Below are 23,855 nucleotides of genomic sequence, written 5' to 3' on the forward strand. Positions count from 1 at the left end.
TCAGCTTCACTCATCATCAGGAAAATGCAAATCAAAAGATACCACCTAACACCAGTCAGAATGGCTAGTATCAAAAAGGCAAGAAATACAAATGTTGACAAGGATGTGGGAGAATAGAGAACCCTCATCCTGTGTTGCTGGGAATGTAAATTGGTGCAGTCAGTCTAGAAAACAGTATGGAATTTCCACAAAAAATCCGAAAATAGAAACACCATATGGTCCAGTAATTCCACTTCTGGGTATTTACCCAAAGAAAATGAAAACACTAATTTGAAAAGATACATACATCTCTATGTTTACTGCAGCATTAGTCATAATAGCCAAGATATGGAAGCAATCTAAATGTCCATCAAAAGATGAATAGGAGTGCCTGGCTGGCTTAGTCAGTAGAGCATGTGACTCTTGATCTCGAAGATGTAAGTTTGAGCCCCACATTAGGTGTAGAGATAACTTTTATAAAGATCTTGTGAAAAAAGGTGGATAAAGAAGATGTGGTATATACACACAATGGAACAATACTCAGCCATGAAAAAGAATAAAACCTTGCCATCTGTGACAACATGGATAGACGTAGAAGGTATTATGCTACGTGAAATGTCAGAGAAAGACAAATATCATATGATATCACTTAAATGTGGAATCCAAAAAAATAAAACAAAGAAATAAACATAGCAAAACAAAAATAGAAACAGATTCATAAATATAGAGACTGGTGGTTGGCAAAGGGCAGGGAGGAGAATAGGCAAAATAGGTGAATGGGATTGGCAATTTCCAAATTATAAAGCTCCCAGTTATAAATAAGTCATAGGGAATATAGTCAACAATAATGTAACAGTTTTGTATAGTGACAGATGGTAACTATACTTCTTGTGGTGAGCATTTCATGATAGTAATTGTCAAATCACTATGTTCTATACCTGAAACTAATATAATATTAGATATCAACTATACTTCAATTAAAAATACCGATAAATTTTGGTATGCCTAGCTGACTCATTTGGTAGAGCATGGGACTGACTCTTAATCTTGGGGTTGTAAGTTCAAGCCCCATTTTGGGTGTAGAGATTACTTTAAAAAAATCTTCGGGGATGCCTGGGTGGCTCAGTCAGTTAAGTGTCTGCCTTCGGCTCAGGTCATGATTTCAGGGTCCTGGGATCGAGCCCCGCATCGGGCTCTCTGCTCAGCAGGGAGCCTGCTTCCCTCTCTGCCTACTTGTGATCTCTCCCTCCCTGTCAAATAAATAAATAAAATCTTAAAAAATAATCTTTGGGGTGCCTGGGTGTCTCATACGGTTAAGTGTCTGACTCTTGGTTTCGGCTCAGGACATGATCTCAGGGTCAGGAGATGGAGTCCCTATATTGGGATCCACAACTTCACATTACTTAAAAGTGCTTCAGATTCTCTCTCTTTCCCTTTGCCCCTCCCCCAGTTACATATATGTCCTCTATCTCCCTCTCTTAAAAAACAAGAACAAAAAACACCCAGTTCCTACCCGGTTTTGTATAACGGGGGCCAATCTGCCCAATTTATGACCATGAAACTACTTGGGGAGAAAAAAAGTCCTCTTGAGTAACTTGTCAAGTTTCAGTTGGGGCAAAGAGTAAATATTCCTGGTAGTACTGAACAATGCCACGGAACCAAGAGGAGTTCTCAAAGAGGTGCAAAAGATAATACTTTTCCCAAATCCAGAGCCACTCCTAAAGATCACCAATAGAAAGAAGACTGTTCCCCCTGAGAGCTGAAATTACTAAGGAGTTTTAACAGTTGGTAGGACCCTCGCCACAAATGGAATGCAACCCACATTTCTGCCCAGGCTTATCTAGCCATGAATGGAGGCACAACACACATTTCTGTTCAGCTATCTCTTGGGGGTCCCCAGTCTGATGGTTGCCAAGCCAAATTCTGAAAGATGCAAAATGAGACAAAAAAAGGCTATCGCTGTCCTTAGGAGAGAAAGAATGGATAACCAATTTTTTTTTTTTTCCCCCTCCGCCGATCCGAATTTAGAAAGGAAGGGAAAATGTGAAATTTACCTTCGCTCCACCAGGCAACAGAGGTCTGGGAGGGCTGACTTTGGTAAGACTTGTTACCCTTTTCTGGCCTCTGCCAGTTTTCCCAGGATGCCTCCTGCCTGAGCCAGGGTGTCCCATGTCCTAGCTGGTCTTATATTGACCACCAGAAACTGTACAGGAAGAAAAATAATTTTCTCTCTACCCTTTGTAGTCAGTGTCTGGCTGAAACCCCTCTTTCTCTAGGGCATCTTGTAAATTGATAAGATTATCTAAAATGGTTAAAAGTTCGCACTGAAGCCACTGTAATTGAAGATTATCTTTGGTACGATTAACGTACTTGTTCAATCTTAAAACAAAATTTTATTTGTCTGAGGCCTCTCATTGGCACTGATTCAGTTAAAGTCAGATCTAGTCTGACCCTAGACCCAGTCCAGTTTTTCGGTCAGACCCAGTCCATTCCTAGAAGTTTTGGACCCAGTCCGGAAAACGAAATGTTCAAATAGTCTGAAAGCTCATAACACGAAAGCTGTGGAACTAGGATCCAGGAAGCAAGTAGGACTTGTCTACTATTGCCACAGGCAGCAAGAAAGCAGCAAGCTGAAGAGGCTCAGCAGGTACCTGTGTTTGGTTTCTCATTGCTCTGGAACTGTTAAACGACTGAGGCATATTAAATTTTTTTATTTTTATTTTATTCACTTTTTTTTAAAGATTTTATTTATTTGTCAGAGAGAGAGAAAGAGAGCACAGGCAGGGGGGCCAGCAGGCAGACAGAGAAGCAGATTCCCCGCTGAGCAGGAGCCTAATGTGGGACTCGATCCTAGGACCCTGGGATCATGACCTGAGCCAAAGGCAGATGCTAACTGACTAAGCCACCCAGGCCCCCCTTTATTTTCTTTTTTAATAAAGATTTTATTTATTTATTTTGTGTGAGAGAGAGAGAGAGCACAATCATGGGGAGTGGCAGGCAAACGGAGAAGCAGGCTCCCTGCTGAGCAGGGACCTCCCCCAAACCCCCAATGCAGGACACAATCCCAGGACTCTAGAATCATGACCCAAACTGAAGGCAGATGCGTAACCGACTGAGCCACCAGGCGTCCCATATTAAAATTTTTTAGAGTTTATTTGAACAAATGCCAGTTCAAACTGGGCATTGCCAAACCAGAAATGGTTAGGAGCACTCCCCTCACAGGAGCTGGGGGAGAGAGTTTCATGGAGAAAACATGAAAGCAAAGTAGGGCAATTATTGATTGGCCATCACTCCATGCCTAGTTGTTGGCTGTTTGTGACTGGTTGTTCTTAGCATTTTGATTTTGTAACCCTGAGGCATTTAGAGGCTTTGGTTTTGCTCTGCTTTTGCAGGTCTCCACAGCATTAGAGCCTTCTCAATTTAATGGCCTCCTTGTTTAATTTAATAGGATTTTATATTTAAATCTCTTGAAGAATATTCATTTATTGGGTCAGTTTCCTATGTCAGCTAATTATACTGTGCGGATTTGCTATGACTGCAGTGACGTTCTTTCTCAGGTCAGTGGGGGTTTTGCATTGCATTTAAGAATCAACATTCGTTTGGGTTTGATAGTTTCTGTTTATCTTTTTTTAAAGATTTTATTAATTTATTTGACAGAGAGAGAGAGAGAAAGGACAAACAGGAGAAGCTACAGGCAGAGGGAGAGGGAGAAGCAGGCTCTCCACTGAACAGGGAGCCCAATGCAGGCTCGATCCCAGGACCCTGAGACCATGACCTGAGCCAAAGGCAGACACTTAACTGACTGAGCCACCCAGGCGCCCCTCCTATTTATCTTATAAATCTTTTTTAAACAACACAAACATGAAAATAAGAAAAAAAATTCTTTTAGCTTTATTTTTTGTCCTGGGTCAATAGATAGGCACAGGGCCAGAATCTCTCTTTCATTAGTTCATTTGTTTTTTTTTTTTTTTCAATGCACTGTTTGTACAATTGTACAGGAATATACACTTAAAATGTCTGCCTTTCTTCCTGGGGTTGGCTATGAAGATAGAACTTGTAAGAACTAAAATAAGTAGGAAGTGCTTAATACTCTAAGCACAAGAGTATCCAGAGTTCTCTGCGTGCTTTAAGGCAAGAAGGAACCTTTCTGCAAGGGTAGAGGTTGAGCAGACGCAGGTGGGTGAGAGGTTTGAATTTGGTCTTGATGTTGTATTGGCATTTCAGAATGACCTTACAGCAGAGTAGGTAGGAGCTTGAAAAGAGGCTTAGAGGTGAAGAAAGTATTAGAGGGAGGGAATGGTATATATAAAGCAAAACATTTTAGTCACCTTTGGGGCTCCTGTGGGGACCAAGGGATTACTTAGACTAATGTAAAAGTGTCCAAAAAGGGGGGCACCTGGGTGGTTCAGCGGGTTAAAGCCTCTGCCTTCGGCTCAGGTCATGATCCCAGGGTCCTGGGATCGAGCCCGGCATCGGGCTCTCTGCTCAGTGGGGAACCTGCTTCCTCTTCTATCTCTGCCTGCCTCTCTGCCTACTTGTGATCTCTGTCTGTCAAATAAATAAATAAAATCTTTAAAAAAAAAAAAGTGTCCAAAAAGGAAGTGCCAAAAACCAAGGTTACACGTGGGTTAGGTGGAGATCAGGGAAAATTTGAATGCCAAGCTCAAGACTTATTCCACAGATAAAAACTTCTGAATTTCTATGTAGTAGTGGCATGTTGTCCCCAAGAATTCACTTCATAGGCCTCCTACACTGGGAAGCAATTGTCCCAGAGCCCCAGCCTCTGCCCTCTGGGCTCCATTGTGTCTCTTGCCTCTCATAGGCTGCTCCCCAGCCATGGCTGAGTGGGGGGGTATTCAGGAGGCAATCTCTTTGTTGGTTGACCTTGCCTCAAGAACTCCAGACAGCTTTGCTGAACCTTCCTTAGATATTAAGGGGTCTAGGATGCTTCAAGTAAATGGGGGTCTGTCAGTTCTCTTAACCTTGCCTTAACCCATCTGTTGTTTCTCTCTCTCTCTCTCTCTCTCTCTCTCTTTTTTTTTTTTGAAGATTTTATTTATTTGAGAGAGAGAGAGAGAGAGAGAGAGAGCATAACCAGGGCGAGTGGCAGGCAGAGAAAGAGGGAGAAGCAGACTCCCTGCTGAGCAGGGAGCCCAACATGGGGCTTGATCCCAGAACTCCGGGATCATGACCTGAGCTGAAGGCAGACGTCTAACCGACTGAGCCACCCAGGACCCCTGTTAGTTCTCTTTTGCATAGCTATTTCTATTAACAAAATACTCATTTATTTAATCTTGTCTTGACTTTTGCTTCTTAGATAAAGCACCAGGACTAAAGAGGTGTTTAGGGTGGCAAACTGGTTGGAGGTATATGACTTGGGAGATGTGTTTGTATGGCTGGCACACTGCTTTTATTTAGATCATGTGGATATTTGAAGAGACTTTGGTGAAACTAGTGGTGATTATAGAGGTCTATAGGACCTCCCTAGGTTCCCCTGGGTATTGGTAGTGGGTAGTCACTTAATATTTTTGACTTATTACATAAATGATGACACATTATTTCATAGTTCAGCCATAAACTATATGTTATTGCATAATAACACTCATTTTTGCCTCTAGTTCAGTGCTTCTGACTTAGAACTGTTAAGTGTTTGACAAAGACAGCTTAGAAATTCTTTTCTCTATTATTTTCTTCCCTCAGTGTTCTTTTATACATTTTATCAGGAATTATGGCATGACCATACAACTTCTTAATTTAGAGTGCCTCTTCTTTGTGTAATTTGTGAGAGAACTCTTATGACAGCCAGAAATTATTTTGAGTCAGTTTAGCATTAATAAAGACATGCTCCCTGTTCACCTGTTACTCAGCTTTGGGTTCTGCTTGGTCTTGCATTGAAATAATTCTATGTTTAGGACCTTGCCCTTGGTTGCCTTGGATCTCCTGGTACTGTCACAACTTTGGGCTGTGACTTTGCTGCAGGTGCTAACCGGAGGAGACAATAGGCTGCCAAGCAGAGGCAGAGGGGGGGGGGAAACTGGATTTCCACACATCCTGCGGCCTTGGCAAGTGGCACACATCGCATGAGTCTGTGAAAATAGCTTCTACTGGGAATATGTGCCATAAATAAACAAAGACTGCTCAGAAAGTTAACAAAAGTGAAGGAATGAGGGAGGAAGAAGAGAGGAGCCTGGTTGAGGACTGAAGGCCCTTAAAGGGCACGGGATTGGGTGGTCAGACACAGCAAAGGGGGAGGACAGAGGAAGCCAGCTAGGGGATGTGAGAGCCCACAGGAATCAGCAAGACTGAACAGGGTTCTTAGAAGGGAAGGGGAAAGTGGCCAGTGGTTTTGATTTGCATGCATAACTGAGCAATTAGGAGCTTTTGGTATCCTTTAGGGAAAGCATGTACTTCATCCTGAGTGACCTAGGGGTTATTTAACAAATGCAAAATCAACCAGGCCTATTGTCTTTATATGCAAAACCATCCTGTCATTCTTTTGTTACTCTGGGAATATTCTAGAGAGTTGATGCCTCATTTATCCCTGAAGACTTTGAGTCATCTGCTGATTCCCTAAAAACAAAGATACATTCCAGAACTGAAGAATTGAATGGATATTTTCCATTGACCATCCCATGCTTTGATTTTGTTGGCATTCTTAATTTCTGTTTATAGTAAAATGTGAGTGTTTCCCTGGGCAGTAAAATGGATTTTTCTCTAGTAAATGTTTGTTCCTATGCAGAAAAATGTGAACGAGGCTTTATAATTCATTGTTAACGAGTAGTTTAAATTGAAGGTGGTAGAGATAGAAAAGTTGGAAGAACAGCTATTTGTGACGTTTTCAGGAGGCGAATTCTCGCAGTGAGTAAAGCTGAGTGGATTATACTGTTCTTTAAAAATGTATAACACATTTTGTACAAAGAAGGTAGTGAAAACCAGATATCATTTATCTTCTAGGTGGATGGAAAAGAGACCAAGAGAAAAAAATAAGTGGCTTAATCACCCAACTTTACCCAGAGAATGGAATATAAAATGCAAGATTCCAAACCCCGCCCTTCCATTTCATCTTCATTTCTGAAAAACACAGGTGAGCATCATCATTTCAAAAATTGATCTAGTGGCTGTGAAAACAGAGTGGCCAAGACAGCAGTGCAGATCTGGTTCAAAGATTGGTTTAGTTTTCTTGCAAATACAATTAGAATGGTATTGTTTTCTTATTTGTGAATGTGGAAATAGGTGGCTTGATTTTTTTAAAAGCACATCTCTGTGAGCTGTGTAGGACCTATGAAGATGGGCTACACAGAACTCAGTCTCTACAGGAAGGACAACTCCAACAATAGCCAACAGTGATAGCCACAGCCTAGGGAATCCACATTCTGTGCTGGACATTGTCCTAAGGTGCACTCCGTAGGTTTTCCACTGAATCCTTATCATAAGATTCATTAGGTAAGTATTTTCAGTGCTTTATGAGTATGGAAATGGAGGCATAGAGAGACTAAGACATTGGCTGACGTTCAGGTATCTAATATGACTAGTCCAACTTTGTTATCTCTAGAGGTAATTCTCTTAACCAAGGCAGATTATGTAAGTGGTAAAATGAGTGCTGATGGGACTATACCAGCTCCTTTCACACATTTGATTCTCCTGCAAGGATATCCAGATTGTAGAGTAAGCCAAATCAAAATGCTCTGATCTGTACAAGGCTTTGCCATAGGAAGAACTACTATGTGGCCTGGTCTTATGATATCTTATGTCCATCAGCTAATTGCTTTTGGGAGAAGGACTTCACCGAGTAGTAGTTTCCAGGTAAGTAGTTCAGGTAATAAAGGACTGCAAACATTGAGTTTAAGCAATAGCAGGGGAAATACGGTGTAAAAGCACAGTTCTCAGTTCTGGGGTCTTGGAAATCCACAGACAGCTGCTGAAGGCCCAGGATAGACAAATTCTGTGAGCTGTAGTGATGATCTCCAAACGTGTTTGTTCACACATCATCTCAGCAAAAAATGCTGAGATCGGCCATGAATACTGTGTGTGTATTTCTAGATTATACACAGCAGTCCCCTCATACCTGTGGTTTTGCTTTTCACGGTTTCAGTTACCCTTGGTCAACTGCTGATCCTTCTGACGTTTCATCAGAAGATCAGTAGGAGCTCAGTGCTCCATCACAGTGCACATCACCAGTCTTACATCATCTCAACACACAAGCATTGTGTCATCTCATCATCACAAGAACTGTGAGGACACCACAATACGATATTTTGAGGAGATAGACCACATTCACATAGCCTTTATTATAGTATATTGTTATAATTGTTCTATTTTATTATTAGTTATTATTGTTTATCTCTTACTGTGCCTAATTTATAAACTCTATCGTAGGTATGTATGTTTAGGACAAAACATAGCGCAGATATGGTTCGTTACTACCTGTAGTTTTAGGCATCCACTGGGGGTCTTGCAATGCATTTCCCTTGGATAAGGGAGGATAAGTGTACTACTAAATTAATATATTAAGAGATCGTCAATGAGAGTTTTATTTATTTTTTTAAGGATTTCTTTATTTATTTGAGAGACAGAGAGAGAGAGAGAGTTGATGAGCAGGGGGAGGGGGCAGAGGCAGAGAGAGAATCTTCAGGCAGACTCCCCACTGAGCACAGAGCTCACGACCTGAGCCAAAACCGACAGTCGGATGCTGAACTGACTGAGCCACCGAGGTGCCTCTCAATGAGACCTGAGACTTTTAACATACATCAGGTTTAGTAAGATTTTGCAAAGTAATGGACTGAATATGTCTCATGGTTTCTGTAAAAGTTTTAATTCCAGTATACTTAACATACAACATTATATTAGCTTCAAGTATAAAATATAGTGATCCAGCTCTTACATACATCACCAGGTGCTCATCATGACGAGTGCACTTCTTAATCACCATCACCTGTTTTACCCATTCCCCCACCCCCTCCACTCTGATAGCCATCAGTTTGTTCTCTGTAGTTAAGAGTCTGTTTCTTGGTTTCTCTCTCTCTCTCTCTCTCTCTCCCCCTCCCTCTCTTGCTCTCCCCCTACCTCTTATGTCTTCGCTCATTTTGTTTTGTTTCTTTAATTCTACATATGAGTGATGTTATATGGTATTTGTCTTTCTCTGACTGACTTATTTCACTTAGCATAATACTCTCTAGTACTATTCATATCATTGTAAATGGCAAGATTTCATTCTTTTATTATGACTGAATAATATTCCATTATACACACACACGCACACACACCCAACATATTCTTTATCCATTGATCAGTCAAGGGACACTTGGGCTGGTTCCTCATAAAACCGTGAGGTTCATAATATTATTGAAAAATATGGTAATGGTTTGTTTTTATAGTCTGGATGTTTATTTTTATTTTATTTATTTATTTATCACAACTAGGCAGAGGGGTAGGCAGAGAGAGAAGGGGAAGCAGGCTCCTTGCCAAGCAGAGAGCCTGATAAGGGGCTTGATCCCAGGACGCTGAGATCATGACCTGAGCTGAAGGCAGAGGCTTAACCCACTGAGCCACCCAGGCGCCCCTGGATGTTTAGTTTTAAAATATTTTGCAAATTTTGATGACTTTGTGCTACCATTAGCCAGTTTCTAAAATAGAAATATACTTTTGTGCTGAGATTGATGGCTAACAGTACCGTAGGGAGCCTTCTTAATTTCAATGTTGTGTGGCTGATTTCTCCTTGGATCTGATTGTATCAGTATTTTTCAAGGACTGCATATCATAACCTATTGGTAGATTATAATATTAATAGCACAACCTATTGGTGGATTATGCTATTAATAATAGCTAATACTACTTTTTAATAGAATAAAAGACAAAATGTTAGATACAATACAAATAAGTATTGTTTTAAGAAACTCTTCTTTTGGTTATATACCCCTATCTCTGTATCTGTATATACTTACACATCTATATATAAATACCTAAATACAAAATTATGATGTGAAATGTGGTAGTCAGATGCTTTTGAAAGTACTGAATTGCATCATTATTGTTTTTGTCCAGGACTTGTCATTGTTCAAGAGGTTATAATAGAAGAAGGAGAAACGTAAACTCTATTTTCTTGCTTTTCTCTTGTGCTTGCATTATTTCAATGAGTGTCACACCTTGATTCCTTTACACAGAGCTTTTTAAGCCATTCATGAGTTGCGTGAGTGTTCTTTTAGTTCCAAGTGGAGAATATAGTCTGCAAATTCACTTAGCCAGTATCAGCTGCAACAAAACAAAAGTATTCCAGGTGCCTGACAAACCCTTTGGTAACTCTTTTCCCTCAGGAGATTTCCAGTAACATACTCGGCTTATTACCGTCAGATATCCCAACTGAGAGAGAGTACCACTGACGATCTTTATATGACTTGTTAGCAAAGCTTAATTTCTTTCTTACTATTTTAGACAAAAAACACGTTTAAATTAAAGTGCTGATACTGTTATCTTGCAGCCGGGTGGATTGTTTTGGGTCATGCCTGGGGGGCGTGGGTCCTGCTCTGTAGACACATTCTCTAGTTGCAGCCACCCCTGCCTTCTGTTTTGACCTCCTGTCACACCACTGTACCTGCTCTAGCCTGACCACATGGAACATCCCAAACAAGTTCCTGCTCAGGCCATTTGAATCGGTGCTTCTCACTATCCCACATGATCCCTTTGAGTCTAGATTTTGCCATCATGTTGCATTTGGCTCAAAAGATACCTTCCTGAAGAGGACCTTCCTGATTATTGTATTTCATATAGCCCCCTCCTCTTTCCACAGCCCTAACCCTCAGTTACTCTCGATTCCATTATTCTCTTCTACTTATTTGTTTTCATAAAAGTTATCACTATCTGTTTAATCCTACCCCCACAGTCTAAATCTGAGCCTTCTAGATGAGCCTCTAGAATGAGATATTGTCTCCACAGTATACCCCAATATTCCCAGGATGTTTTTTTGGGGGGGCTGGTAAATATTTCTGGAGAGATTCAACAAATGATTGAACATTTCTCCTGTCCCTCTGCCTCACTTGAGCCAGTGCCTTTGGATCTAGTTTTCTCATTTTTCTCTGAAACCAGTTCCTTCCCATGGTATCAGTTGGCAGAGACACTGTATATTGAAGGGTGGGTGGTTGTAGGATAAGCCAAATGCTGTGAAAACTCCCTGGAAGAAATGCTCATGGACAGGGGTTGGGTAGGGATGCTGGTCCTGGAAGTCCTGATGGTTTATTTTTTGGTAATAAAATGATAATTCCACTTACGCATTTGAGAACAGAGACTTACAACTCCCGATGAATTATGTTGTTAGCTCTAAAGGACATCAAAGTTTTATGTCCATGGACAATTTCCATGATCAGAAATTTGATCTTCAATTGGAGATGTTTTCTTGAGACACGGTTAGTAGAGACTGCTAAATTTTATCCCTGTAGACAAAGTATTACACTCTGAATTTGGAGTTAATCGACTGTACCTAAATGCACCACCACCCTGCCTTATGTGTGGTACCCGGTAGACTCTTAATAGGCATTAGTTAGATGAATAAATAAATAAACATAGTCAGTCTTAGGATTTGGGTCTGGGCTGGCTCTGACATTATTTAATTGTGCACCGTGGATCAGGGTCTGACAGTCCAGGCCTCCACCAGTTTTTATAAACAAAGTTTCATTGAAACACGGACATGCTCGTTTGTTGAAGTATTGCCTTTCACATGCCAGCAGCAGAGTTGAGTGGGTGTGACAGAGACCATATAGCCCACAAAGCCTAAAATATTTACTACTTGGATATTTACAGGAAATTTTTGCTGACCCCTGGGCTGGAGAATGTCACTTAACTTTCCAGGGCATTGATTTTGTCATTCGTAAAATGAGTTAAATGGACTCAGTGGTGTCTGAAGTCCTTCTCAGATCTCACATCTGTATTTCCTGGAATCCAGGAGACTATGTTTGGGAACTCAAAGTGATATGGATTTAAGGTTACCCTCAGTGTCTTCTTAGAAAAGAAGATTTCAAGAAGCTATGTGTTCATTAAATGAGCATAAATATTTTACCACATGTGTCTTAAAGACGTGTGGAGCATTCCAGGTTGAGTTAATTTCTCTGGTTTGGTGTTTAAGTGCTTGGATCAGCAGACTTACTGTGCTGCTTAGTTCCTTCCCACTGCTTTTACCAAAGGCTTTGCTAAAGTGAAAGTCAAGAGTTTGTAAAGAAACTTTGAAAGGTGGGTTTGCTTATTATCTATAATGCTTTAGGTGTGGGTCTAGTATATTGAATTAAGAAGTGAAAAATCATGTTAAATATAACATTAAAATCTCAGCTGAATTTCTTTGACTTACTATGAAGTTGTTTATGGGCCAGATAAGAAAATTATTAGTTGCTTACATCTTCCAGAAGAAAAATTCTGGTTTGGGAAGAAAAAATTGTCTATTAAGTTAGAACCAATTACTTTATCTCAATTGATTTTCTTGTTATGGGTTTAAATTATGAATGCTTAAGCAAATAAAAGCCTCATGGATACCTTTCAAAGATCATTAGATCTGCAGATACTTGGTTCAGGTCACAGAATTTGCACTGGATATTTCTTCTTGCCATCTTTGTCCTTAGCTACTCCTATTTCCATTGCCATACCCTATATCAGAGATCACGGAAGATGAGCAAATCATGGAGTCAGGAGTCTCTAACAAACTGAACAAAAAGAAATGGAATACATTGAATTTTTATGTGAGGACAAGCAATGAATTACAGTTCAGGGACTCTATCCCTTATTCATTAAACATTTGTTGAGCATCTACTATGTGGCAGTTCTACACCAGGAGCTGGAATATCTCAGTGTTATGTTATCTTTTACAGAATGCTAATCTATAGAAATTTAGAGATTTCACACCATGATCCCACTCGATTTTCACACAAAACGTTGAGAGGGAATCAGAACAAGGATTCTGTTCAACCCTAAGGTTTGTGTGGACCCTTCTGGGGGAATATTGGAGTGGATAGAGTAGGGAGGTGAGTCCAGCCTGCTCCGGCCTCCTCCAGGTGAGTTTTTAAAGATGGGATCTTGCTGTGTGAACTGGGGAACACCAGGCACCTCACTGACCTGAAGTTGGGGAGCAGAGAAAGGTCAATGACATGGTACTCATGCAGGGCAACCTCTGCATGCAAGAGGTATGATTTCCTAGTTTATGTCCTACTCTGTCTCCCAGACCCAAGCAGGAGGCTGGATTTTCAGCTCACAGCAAGAGCATCCCTTCTGGGTCTACATAATTACCAGATAACTCTGGTGCTCACCCAACACCACCTCCCCCCCCCCCCCCGCAACCAAACTAAAAGAGCTCCTTCTCACTTGGGAGTAGAGTACGGGTGTCCATGAAACGTGAATATTCTTTGCACATCATCCGTCAGTGTCTGATGACCTAATAATAATAGAAATAGCATCTTAGACCTGTCGATAGGTAACTCTTTGCCTTTGGGTAAGTAACTCCCTGAGCCATAACAAGGGAGTTGGACTAGATTATCTTTGAGGTCTTTCCCAGTTCTTACTTCCCATGATTTTTGGACTTAAACTTGATTCCCAAATTAACTCAGTTTATGCAGGGCTCATGATCCAGAGATATCACTGTAGCAGATGCTGTCACGGCAGTGCCTGTTCATATCCCCTTGGCACTCCCCGTTTCTGCAGGCTTTCACTATCACTCTGCCAGAGGCTTTCATCTGGCTGCTGAGACATGCTTGGGTGGAAATGCAGGGGAATTCAGATCCCCAGCAGTGGTCCTCCACTGAGGCCAAATGTGAGCTGAAGAAAGACATTGCAGCGTTCTTTTTCCTTGGGGGAGACAGTTCTGAAGTGGGTTCTCACTTACCCACAGCAGTAACTTGTTGGTTAGTGCACACCACATTGACTTCCTTCTCTTCCCTCTCTTATGTCACCTCCCAAATTAGCCACTTGCACTCACATCCTTCTCTGAGGGTCTGCTTCTGGGGGAGCTCAACCTAAGACTAGCCCCAAGCAAGTCCTACTGCAATTCATCTAGTAGCATATGCATTAAATCACAGTGGTCCGTTCCTTGAGGAATATATCTTGTTTACCCCGACTAGGCTTAGCAGATTTAGCAAATAAAAATTTAGGACTCCTAGTTGTATCTGAGCTTCAGATAATATCAAATAATTGTTTAGTATAAGTTTATTCTATCCCAAATATTACATGGGATATACTTACACTAAAAAAGTCATTATTTATTTGAAATTCAGATATGGTGGGGGTCCTGTATTTTACCTGTCATCCTGAATCCCAACTCTCATTGGGCAGCTAGACCTGTTCCAGAGCTGAGGAAAAGAGGGTGATTGGGATTGGCTTAGCAAATGTAGAATGTAGAGGGAGTGAATAGCAATGCTTTAGAGATAAGGACATATCCTGTACCAAATAGGAGATGGGTGTAAAGTGGTGGATGAGGAACGATCAAAGAACTTGAGCGAGAAGGCAAAATCCGGGTACAACAAAACTGCAACCAGCCATCATCTCAAACATTGTGGGGAAGGAGATGCCAAAGTCAGTGAACTTGCCCAGACATTAATTCATTTCTCTAGCCCCGCTGCTTTGCGCAGTACCTGGCTCACTCTGGGTACTCAGTGAACACTGAATAACTGGGTAGGGAAGGAAGATTGGCGGAAATAGGGAATTCTCTTTTGTGAGCTTTATGGAAAATGCTGCCCACTAAAAACTGCACGGGGCCTTTTAGAGCAATGACTTGCATCTGATTATAGAAGCATAGAAAATATGAATTGCTGTGTGAATTGTAAGTAATGAGCTTTTCTAACCCTTTCCTCATTTCTCATTGCAGGGACCATTCAACTTAAATCTTTCATGGCTAGCCAGGTTTTTGAGTGCCACTTGTATGTTCAAAGCTAATTTAGCTAATAGCTAACTTATCTGAACCTCGAACAATATTACTGGAGCATTTAGATTGACAGAGGGAGTTTAGGATGAACATTCCCCATTCAATTTCAGAAGATTGTAATCAATTTATATTTTTAATGACATTTTCTTTTCTTCCTGCAGGGAAAGTAGAATCTCATCCTATGTTTATTATTTCTAACTATAAGTTCAAAGTTGAAAAAGATTGGTTTTTATCCTCAGCAAGCTATGTGAAATTTCCTAACTCTTTTATAGAGAAAATAAAAGGAAATACAAAAATAAATGAATGCTATAGATAACAGAAGAGTAGTGTTAACATGTCCTCAATTTTCATTAAAGTCACCTTTTATTGTTACTAGACAAAAACATTTTTTTATGAAACTCTAATCAGGCCAGTCTCCAAAGGGTGGTTTCAACTTTGAATCATTCATTCTATGACTGATATATCTTTAGAGTTCATTCTGCGTTAACAGTATGTCAACCACATGAGAAGGGCAGAAATCTGTATATGGAGAAATACCAAAAATGCACCTAGGAATTCAAAATAATATACATCTTAATGTAAAATTAAAGATGTATTTGTTCTAACTTTTCTGTCAGTAGTATAAGTTTTCTCTGATGCTATAGAGCTGTTAAAAAGAAAACCATAGACCCCAATTGGAGTCACTTATACCCGGCCCACCTCACCAAACCAGGGCTTAATCCCTAACCTAATCGCAGTTTCAGACTTCCCTGGAAATGTAGTCTTAATGGGTCAGTCTGGAATTTTCTGGTTAGCACCAGTGAGGTAATCTGCCACATAGACTCTCTTCTATCCCCCAAAGGGAGATGATGTAATCTGCTCTTTCTTTATCTCTGCTCCCTTCTGTCTATAAAAGCCTTCCATTTTGCACAGCAACTTGGGTTCCTTTATACTTGCTGGATGGGATGCAGCCCAATTCATGAATCATTCAATATAGCCAATTAAATCTTTAGGTTTTACTCTGTTGAATTTTTGTTATTTAATAGAGCCAATGATGTTACTTTGAGGTTTATTACCAAATCTGCATGGTACTGTCATAGAAGTATGTAAAAGAAGTAAAATGAGGTCTCCTCCTGTCTGAGAGTGGCAGGGTCAGTCATTCAGACCAATTCCCTGGATAAAATATTTTTTATAAAGCTTAAAATTACCGAAGAGCTGACAAAAGCACAAAAGTGAAGAAAGATGTAAAATAACACGCGTTGGCGAGGATGTGGCGAATCGAAACCCTTGTGCATTGCAGTGGGCATGAAAAATGGTGTAGCTGCTGTGGAAAACAGTTTGGCAGTTTCTCAAAAAGTTAAACATAGAAATACCATATGATCCAGCAATTTCACTCTTAGGTGTATATTCAAGAGAATCGAAAGCAGGAACTCAAACATACTTGTACACCAATATTCATAGCAACATTTGCCGCTCTAGGCAAAAGGTGGAAACAACCCAAGTGTCCATCAGCAGATGAATGGATAAAAATGTGGTCTATCCATTACCATGGAATATTAACTCATCTATAAATAGGGGTGAAATTCTCATACATGTAACAACACGGATAAACTTTGAAACCATTATGTTAAGAAAAATAAGCCAAATACTAAAGAACAAATACTGTGTGGTTTCACTGACATGAGGTATCTAGAATAGGCAAATTCATGGAGACAGAAAGTAGAACAGATTTTACCAGGGACTGTGGGAAGGGGTTATGGGGAATTACTACCTCAGGGGTATAGAGTTTCTTTTGGGGATGATGAAAAATTCCAGAAATGGATAGAGGTGATAGTTACATGGCATGTGAGTGTACTTAATGTCACTGAACTGTACATTTAAAAATGGTGCAAATTTAATGTTATGTATATTTAATCACAGGGGGGAAAAATGAAGGAGAAACCCGACAGGTAACTGAGCACAGAAGTTGCTTTTGACCTAATAGCATTTACCAATTTTCAGAAAATTAAGACCTATTCTTTACAGCCTCCTGCATCAGGAGAGACAGAGAGCAAAGCATAGAGTCTTTTTGTTAGGTTTTTAATAACTCATCTCATTAATTTTATCATGATTGTGTCCATGAGGTTTCTGACTCAGAGACAGACTATCAGTAGTGTTATTTACATAGGAATCATTGCAGTGGGTCGGGAGAGGGGGGTAGGGTTGTAGACATTGGGGAGGGTATGTGCTATGGTGAATGCTGTGAGGTGTGTAAACCTGGTGATTCATAGACCTGTACCCCTGGGGCTAATAATACATTATATGTTTATAAAAACATTTTAAAAAAATTAAAAAACTAATAATCACTGCATTGGCTCATTTGCCCCCAATCTTACAGCCTGGGGCCTCACAAAGAAAGTCAGATAGAAAAAAAAATCTCTCCTTTGAGAGACCAGATGGTCCATAGGTGAGGAATGGAGAAGAATGCATGTTCCCTGCTCATGCATAAGAGAAACAGGCAATTGTCTTCCCCTGTTCTCTTAAAAAGAGGGATTAAAACTTTTGCTTCTTGGGGATAGGGTGAAAGGATCTTGGGTTCTCACTCTAACCTTTTTTTTTTCCTTTTAATTTGACAGAGATCACAAATAGGCAGAGGTAGGCAGAGAGAGAGAGAGGGGGAAGCAGGCTCCCTGCTGAGGAGAGAGCCAGACATGGGGCTTGATCCTAGGACCCTGAGATCATGACCTGAGCCGAAGACAGAGGCTTAACCCACTGAGCCACCCAGGCGCCCCTCACTCTAACCTTTTAGAATGTATCTTTTTAATGACTAGCTAAGCCTGAATGACAGGTTTTCCAAGGCCCTGAGCCTTTTTTTCCCTTGAAATGTTAACACATACCTCCAGAGTTAGGAGAATCTCGCTGGAGTTCTCTCAGTTTCTATCCTGTTCTACGTGACTTTCCCAAGGCTTGCTCTTGGCTCTGAATCCCAAGTTTTCAGCAAAATTTATTCAGAAATCCCCACCTCTGCAGAAACACAAAAAATATTTTCTCTGCACCCACCCTGTTGAATACCACACTTCAAAAATTTTGATAAAGTTCAGTTTATCAGCTCTTGCCACTATTTAATAATGATTTCCCCATAAGATCAGGACCAGGGCAAAGATCTCCCTGCTCACCACTTCTATTCAGCATTGTACTGGGGGTTCTAACCAGTAGATTAAGGCAAGGGGGAGAAGTGGGGCGAGAAGGACAGGAAGAGGAAGAAGCAGAACGGATTTCATTTGTAGATCACATGATCATCTACGTAGAAAATGCTAAAGCATCTACAAGAAGCCTACTAGAACAGTAAGTGAGCCTAGCAAAATTATACCCAAGTACCTGTAATGTATGGCAGAATGTGATAGCTGCTTTATAGAGATACTGTGTCCTTCCCGAGTACTGAGGTGGTGAGATTAATTCTCTTGGAGAAAGCGGAAGGCATCATAGGAGGTCAGCTGTGAATCAGGTGTTTGAGGGAAGATTGATTTTGGTCAGGAGGAAGGCAGTTGACGTTCTAATGGGAGGACAGAGAAAAAACAAATGTTTGGAGATGGAAAATCATGGCACTGAAATGTCAGACCTTGAATGTCAGACCTAGAATTAAGGACTTGATCTGAACAATTTGGAACAATTCTCAAAGCCTTCCTTAAAGTGTTATAAAATTATCTTCTCAGCTATAAAATAATAGTCTTATTTTCCTGTTGACTAGTCAAAAAAGATGATTATGTTCATAGGTAATTTAAAATCACTCAGAGGGATACCTGGGTGGTTCAGTTGGTTAAGCATCTGCCTTTGGCTCAGGACATGAACTCAGGGTCCTGGGATCGAGCCCCGCATCAGGCTCCCTGCTTAGCAGGGGACCTGCTTCTCCCTCTGCCTCTGCCCCTCTCCCTCCTTGTGCTCTCTCTCTCTGTGTCAAATACATAAATAAAATCTTAAAAAGTAATAAATAAAATCACTCAAAGTGTACCTTAGTATTTTGGAGTAGGCAAAACAACCCAGTTTGATGTAAAAACAAATGAGAACATGACATGAAACGTTTCAAATGTGCTGCTCTTGGATATTTACCATCTCTCCATAGAATCCTAGGATATAGGCTTTTTGAGGGTAGCAAAACGTGATCTAAGTCTTTCATATTTGCCACTGTGCGGACCATTTGGTAGGTGTTTAATAAGCCCTTGCTATCCAGCAATGATGCAGAACTGCAGCAGTTCACTCGGTAGCTCTTGACATTATTAAAAAATGAGCGTTGCCAAGTTAAGAAAAAACCCCTAGCACACAGCCAAGGAATAAACATGGGAACAGGCTGGAAATAGATTTATTTCTTGAAGCTGTTTCTTCGAGGACCCAGCACTTACCTGGAGGGTCCTTCCCCCCATCCAGGCCACACTGAGCATCCTGGACATTTCCCAAGGCAGACAGCTTCCTCCTCCTCCAGTCCAGTTCATAGTGGAAGACATGGCTTACACATTTCAGGACACCAATGTGCTCTATTCGATACTTCGTTTCTCTTTCCTATCCCAAAGCACATGGAGCAGGCATCTTTCTTCCTCTGCCTATTCCGTACCCTTTTCTCAGAGGAGCCTGAAAGCACAAACCTCAGCACTTCAGAGACTGACCCCTCCACACTAATTTCTAGAATAAGCCCTGGAGTGGACAGGTGGCTGTACTGACACAGTTTACCATGTGGGAAACTTGCCTTCCTTTGGGTCACACCCACTCCTACTCAGAAAGCAAATTCTGAGGCCCCGAAGGCTGTTCCTTCTCCCAAGACAATGTCCTGTCTGCAAGATTGCACCCTTAGGCGGGCCATCCTTCTTAATGACAAGATGTCCACCATCACCTGTGGACTCGAACTGCGCTTTTGCTTTTGAAACCATCTGCCTCATTTTCCCAGTGTTGAATGTAAATAGACTGCTGTTAATGTATTTAACTGAAAAGACTTCTTCTTCTTCTTCTTCTTCTTCTTCTTCTTCTTTTTTTTTTTTTTTTTGCACTAATCTGAGGCTCATAAGGAAAAATCTCAACTGGGGTTAGTTAAGGTTACACGAATAAGCAGGGAATCTATGTCCTCATTATCTCTGCCTTGATTTGTTTTGCTGTCAAAGATCAGCTCAGAATAGTTTGCCAGAGCAAACCTTACTTGCAACGGGATGACAGAAACCAAGGTAAAATGAAGGATGTGTAACTAAGGAGAAATTAGCATATTTTAAACGGCAGGTTTGGGAGACTTACAAACTATAGTAGTGTATTAGTTAGGACTCTCCAGGAAACAGAACCAATAGAATACACACATGCACACACACGCACATATTGGGACCAGGGATCCTAGAGGTATATTCTAAGGAATTGGCTCGCGTGATTCTGGAGGCTGAGAAGTCCCATGATTCGCCATCTGTAAGCTGGAGACGCGGGGGAGCCACGGGTATAAGTTCTAGTCGGAGTGACTGAGAAGACCCATGGGCCAGCTCAAGACTAGGCAGAGAGAGCAATTTCCCCCTTACTCCCCCTTTTGTTCTATTCAGACCTCCAGTGGACTGGAGGAGGCTCCCCCACGTTGGGGAAGGCAGTCTGCTTTATTGAGTTTATGGATTCAAATGTTAATCCATTTGGAAGCACCATCACAGGTACACCTCAGATAACGTCTAACCAAAAATCTGGGCACCCCATAGCCCAGTCAAGGTGACACAGAATTCATCCTCACAGGTAGTGAGCAGTTTAGCAAATATCCATGGAGAGTTGGTACCCCCCACCCCCGATAGGTCTCCATTCTGACAAATCGAACTGGCCACCTGCATGTCAGTTGTATGGTTCACCCACAGCCTTCACTTTTCCCACCACCTGTCTTTGGCAGGAGCCTATCTCAAATGTAAATCCCGTTCTTCCTCTTTGGAACAACTTCACCAAAGAAATGAGTCTAGCACAGTGGGTTCAGTTGGGCGGGATTGTACTTCCTAGGGGATATTTGGCAAGGTCTGGAGACATTTTTGATTGTCACAGCTGGGGAGATGCTGCTGGCATCTGGTAGTTCAAGGCCAGGGATGCTGTTCGGCACCTTCTGATGTAGCGGGCACCCCCACAACAAAGAAACACCCGGCCCAAAATGTCAATAATGCAGAGGCTGAGAAATCCCGGTCTAGAGAAAAAGAAGCATTCCAAATTCCAATGTGCCCCCGACATCCCCCATCTTTGCCACGAGAAACCCATGCTTTCTCAAAGCTTCCCGGACTGGCGTTTTTCCACTGGGTTTAAATTACTGGGTAGGATCTAGCCTAAAAATTGGCAACTTTTGAATAGCTTTAAGGTAGACATGCTACCGTATCAAATTTGGATGAAACACGAGAAAGCCATGAGAGAAGTCAGGCAGCACTTTGAAATCTGAGAGAGCTGTGTGAGTTGCGTGCGGGTGGCTTCATTCCAGCTCATGGCGCAAAACACCCCATAGTGAGTTCTCAGAAGACGAGAAGCGAATATTCATTTTCGTCAGAGGCAAACGCTGAAACTGCAGTTGTGACCTCTTCAGACCTTCAGAAGGTGCCAGTTCATTCCCAGTGTACTACCACTTTGATTCTAACGGCACTGGGTTGTCTTGCTTCATAGTGGTCAGGGGCAGAACTTCAATCAGAAGAAATCTCGTTTCTGGACTGGTCGGTTTATATGCTCTATTCCGAACCTGATTGCTTTTTTCTTAAATGGGTAACCTGTGCAACTTTGCTCATGGTCAGAAAAAAAAAAAAAAAAGTCCCTGTGAATAATTTACAAAAGACAGAGCTGCTCCTCTTTTGCATCCTTAAATCTCTCCGAGCATGTGATTGTCTGAGCGTATCTGGTTTCCAAGTAGCTGAGTGATGAAATATGATTGGCCTCTCGGCATTGATTCCTCCTGTCCTTCCTCTCTCACTCTTCTTGCCTAGCAGTTAGTTGTTTGCGAGGATACAATCATTCTTCTTTTAAAAGAATAAAGAGCGAAGTTCTTTCTTTCCATCCTTAGGAAAAGGTGGGCTGTTTTGCCTTCCTACCATGGACGAGGATCTTGAAGGAGAGACTTGGCAGACTATTTCCACTCCCTGGGGCTTCGGCCAGGCAGTAGAGGATGAAGGAGAACATACCTGCCAGTGAGTACTAGTCCTCAAGTACAAATATCTGGGGTCTTATCATTGTTTTCTGAGATTAGCTTATGTTTTTTTGTAAGATGAATTTAATTGGACATGGGTTGAAGACCATGTCTCAGAATTATACAAAAACGATGCCTTTGATAGAAAACCGATGGGATCCTTATGAGTTTTGTCTCAATAATTCTAATTTTTAAAAAGAATATTGGAGGTGAAGCAGGAATATCTTGTCAAAGAAAAGTGTGACAACCATACACTGCTTTGGCTGTTTATTTCCTTAAGACTCACTGTCTAGAGGCACTTTTGGGAAGAGAGAAACTGATTTTAGCTGCTCATCTTTATATATGGTATTATAATAGGTTATCATTCACAGTAAACTTTGGACTACGCTTTTTGCAAGGGAAATTGGATTGTGCTGTGCTTATTTTCTTTTAAAAGTAGTAGCTCTCAGTGACAAATGTATCTATCAGGATGAAAAGTTTTGATTTTGAAACAGAAAATGCTCTATTGGCTATACACATTAGTTTGTATTTCATTGCTTCTTTATCTTCAGTGGTCTTGATAAATAAGTTTTTCTACTTTGGAAAAAACTGCTTTTTACAGAAAGTTCAGATCCTTGATGAGTGGCTTATGGTTTATATAAATATGTAAGTCTTTCTTGAGGTTGTTGAAGTTTCAAATGTGAGAAGTTTGTCAGTAATGCATACACTTTGGAATGCTAATTGGAAAGTTTCCAGTCATTCTGCTATTTAATGCTTTCTCATTAATCACTGGCACCTATGAATTTGTTTAAATGCTATTCTTTCAGCAGATTCTATGATTATTGAGTGTTTAAGCATTGCAATGAGAACATTGTGTAGAGGCCCACATATAAAAGAACTGCCACAGGTTAAGAAAAGCTCTCCAAATGGGTAAAATTCATTAGCCTTGACTTTTATCACTTGACACTTTGAGCCAAATGTGTTTAGAGTTGCCGTAATTTTCCATAGTAGTAGTCACTTGTTAGCACTGTCTGTTTTAAAACATTTTTACAGTTTGCATGGGTGCAAAGGAAACCTCTTTTTGTTATGTAGTTCATTGTAGAGAAAATTTAGAAACAGAGGTTGTCATTCTATGGGATTAAAATACACAGGACTGTGACATTTTAGAACTGGCAACTATGATGTCCCCAAACTGTTTGCTTGTGCCATCATTTCATTGGAGAACTTTTCTTTTTAGTGTGCACATTTTCTTCCTGATTTCATACCTGAAAATGAAATGATTGACTGTATTTGGATTAAGGAGAATGACTGCTTAAGCCCTAGGATCCTGAGATTTGTGTCTCTTGCTTGCCTGATCAGTAACATGAAAAGAAATAGACTCAGCTCCAAGCTCATTGAAGCGTATTGTTTACAGGTTGGGGAGAAAGTAGGTAATGAAAGAGATAAGAAATACTGTAAATCAAAATACTAAAGCCAAGCCACCAAATTCCAGTTTGATGGTTTATTGGCCATGGTTTTAGCTCCATGTATCCGGTGACAAGTCTCGTGTGTCTTGTTTTATTAGAATTACTGCTAGATAAGTTTCTAAAGACTGAAGTTCTGTGTTACCCATGGATGTGCTTAGTCATTAGATGATCTGAGTTAGTATATTATTAGTTTTCTTTTTATACATAAAATATGATTTTATTTTTATGACTCAACACAAAAAGCAAACCATTATTATTACTTCAGCTCATGTGTAGAGTGGAGGACGCCATCAGGTATAGAACATAGAACTCTTAATGGGGTTCAGGATTCAATGGGCAGGGGCAGTCTTCACGGAGCAAGTGCTGCCGGTCCCGTTCACTCAGAACTGAGTCTCACTCGTGCTGCTGACTTTTCACAGGAATAAGATCCAAA

General features: G+C 40.9%; 1 long non-coding RNA gene across 1 annotated transcript in view; it reads left to right on the plus strand.

Annotated features, from left to right (window-relative positions):
• Positions 1-21,967, plus strand: part of LOC123394702 — a 51,673-nt gene extending 29,706 nt beyond the window's left edge. Inside the window, exons 2-3 of the long non-coding RNA XR_006609425.1 lie at positions 6,934-7,063; positions 21,855-21,967. This is a non-coding gene — a long non-coding RNA (uncharacterized LOC123394702). The remainder of the gene's footprint in view (positions 1-6,933; positions 7,064-21,854) is intronic.
• The last annotated feature ends 1,888 nt before the right edge of the window (positions 21,968-23,855 follow it).

Source organism: Mustela putorius, unplaced genomic scaffold (assembly GCF_011764305.1).
Source record: "Mustela putorius furo isolate JIRA1106 unplaced genomic scaffold, ASM1176430v1.1 tig00003836_pilon_pilon_pilon, whole genome shotgun sequence".
Taxonomy (NCBI): domain Eukaryota; kingdom Metazoa; phylum Chordata; class Mammalia; order Carnivora; family Mustelidae; genus Mustela; species Mustela putorius.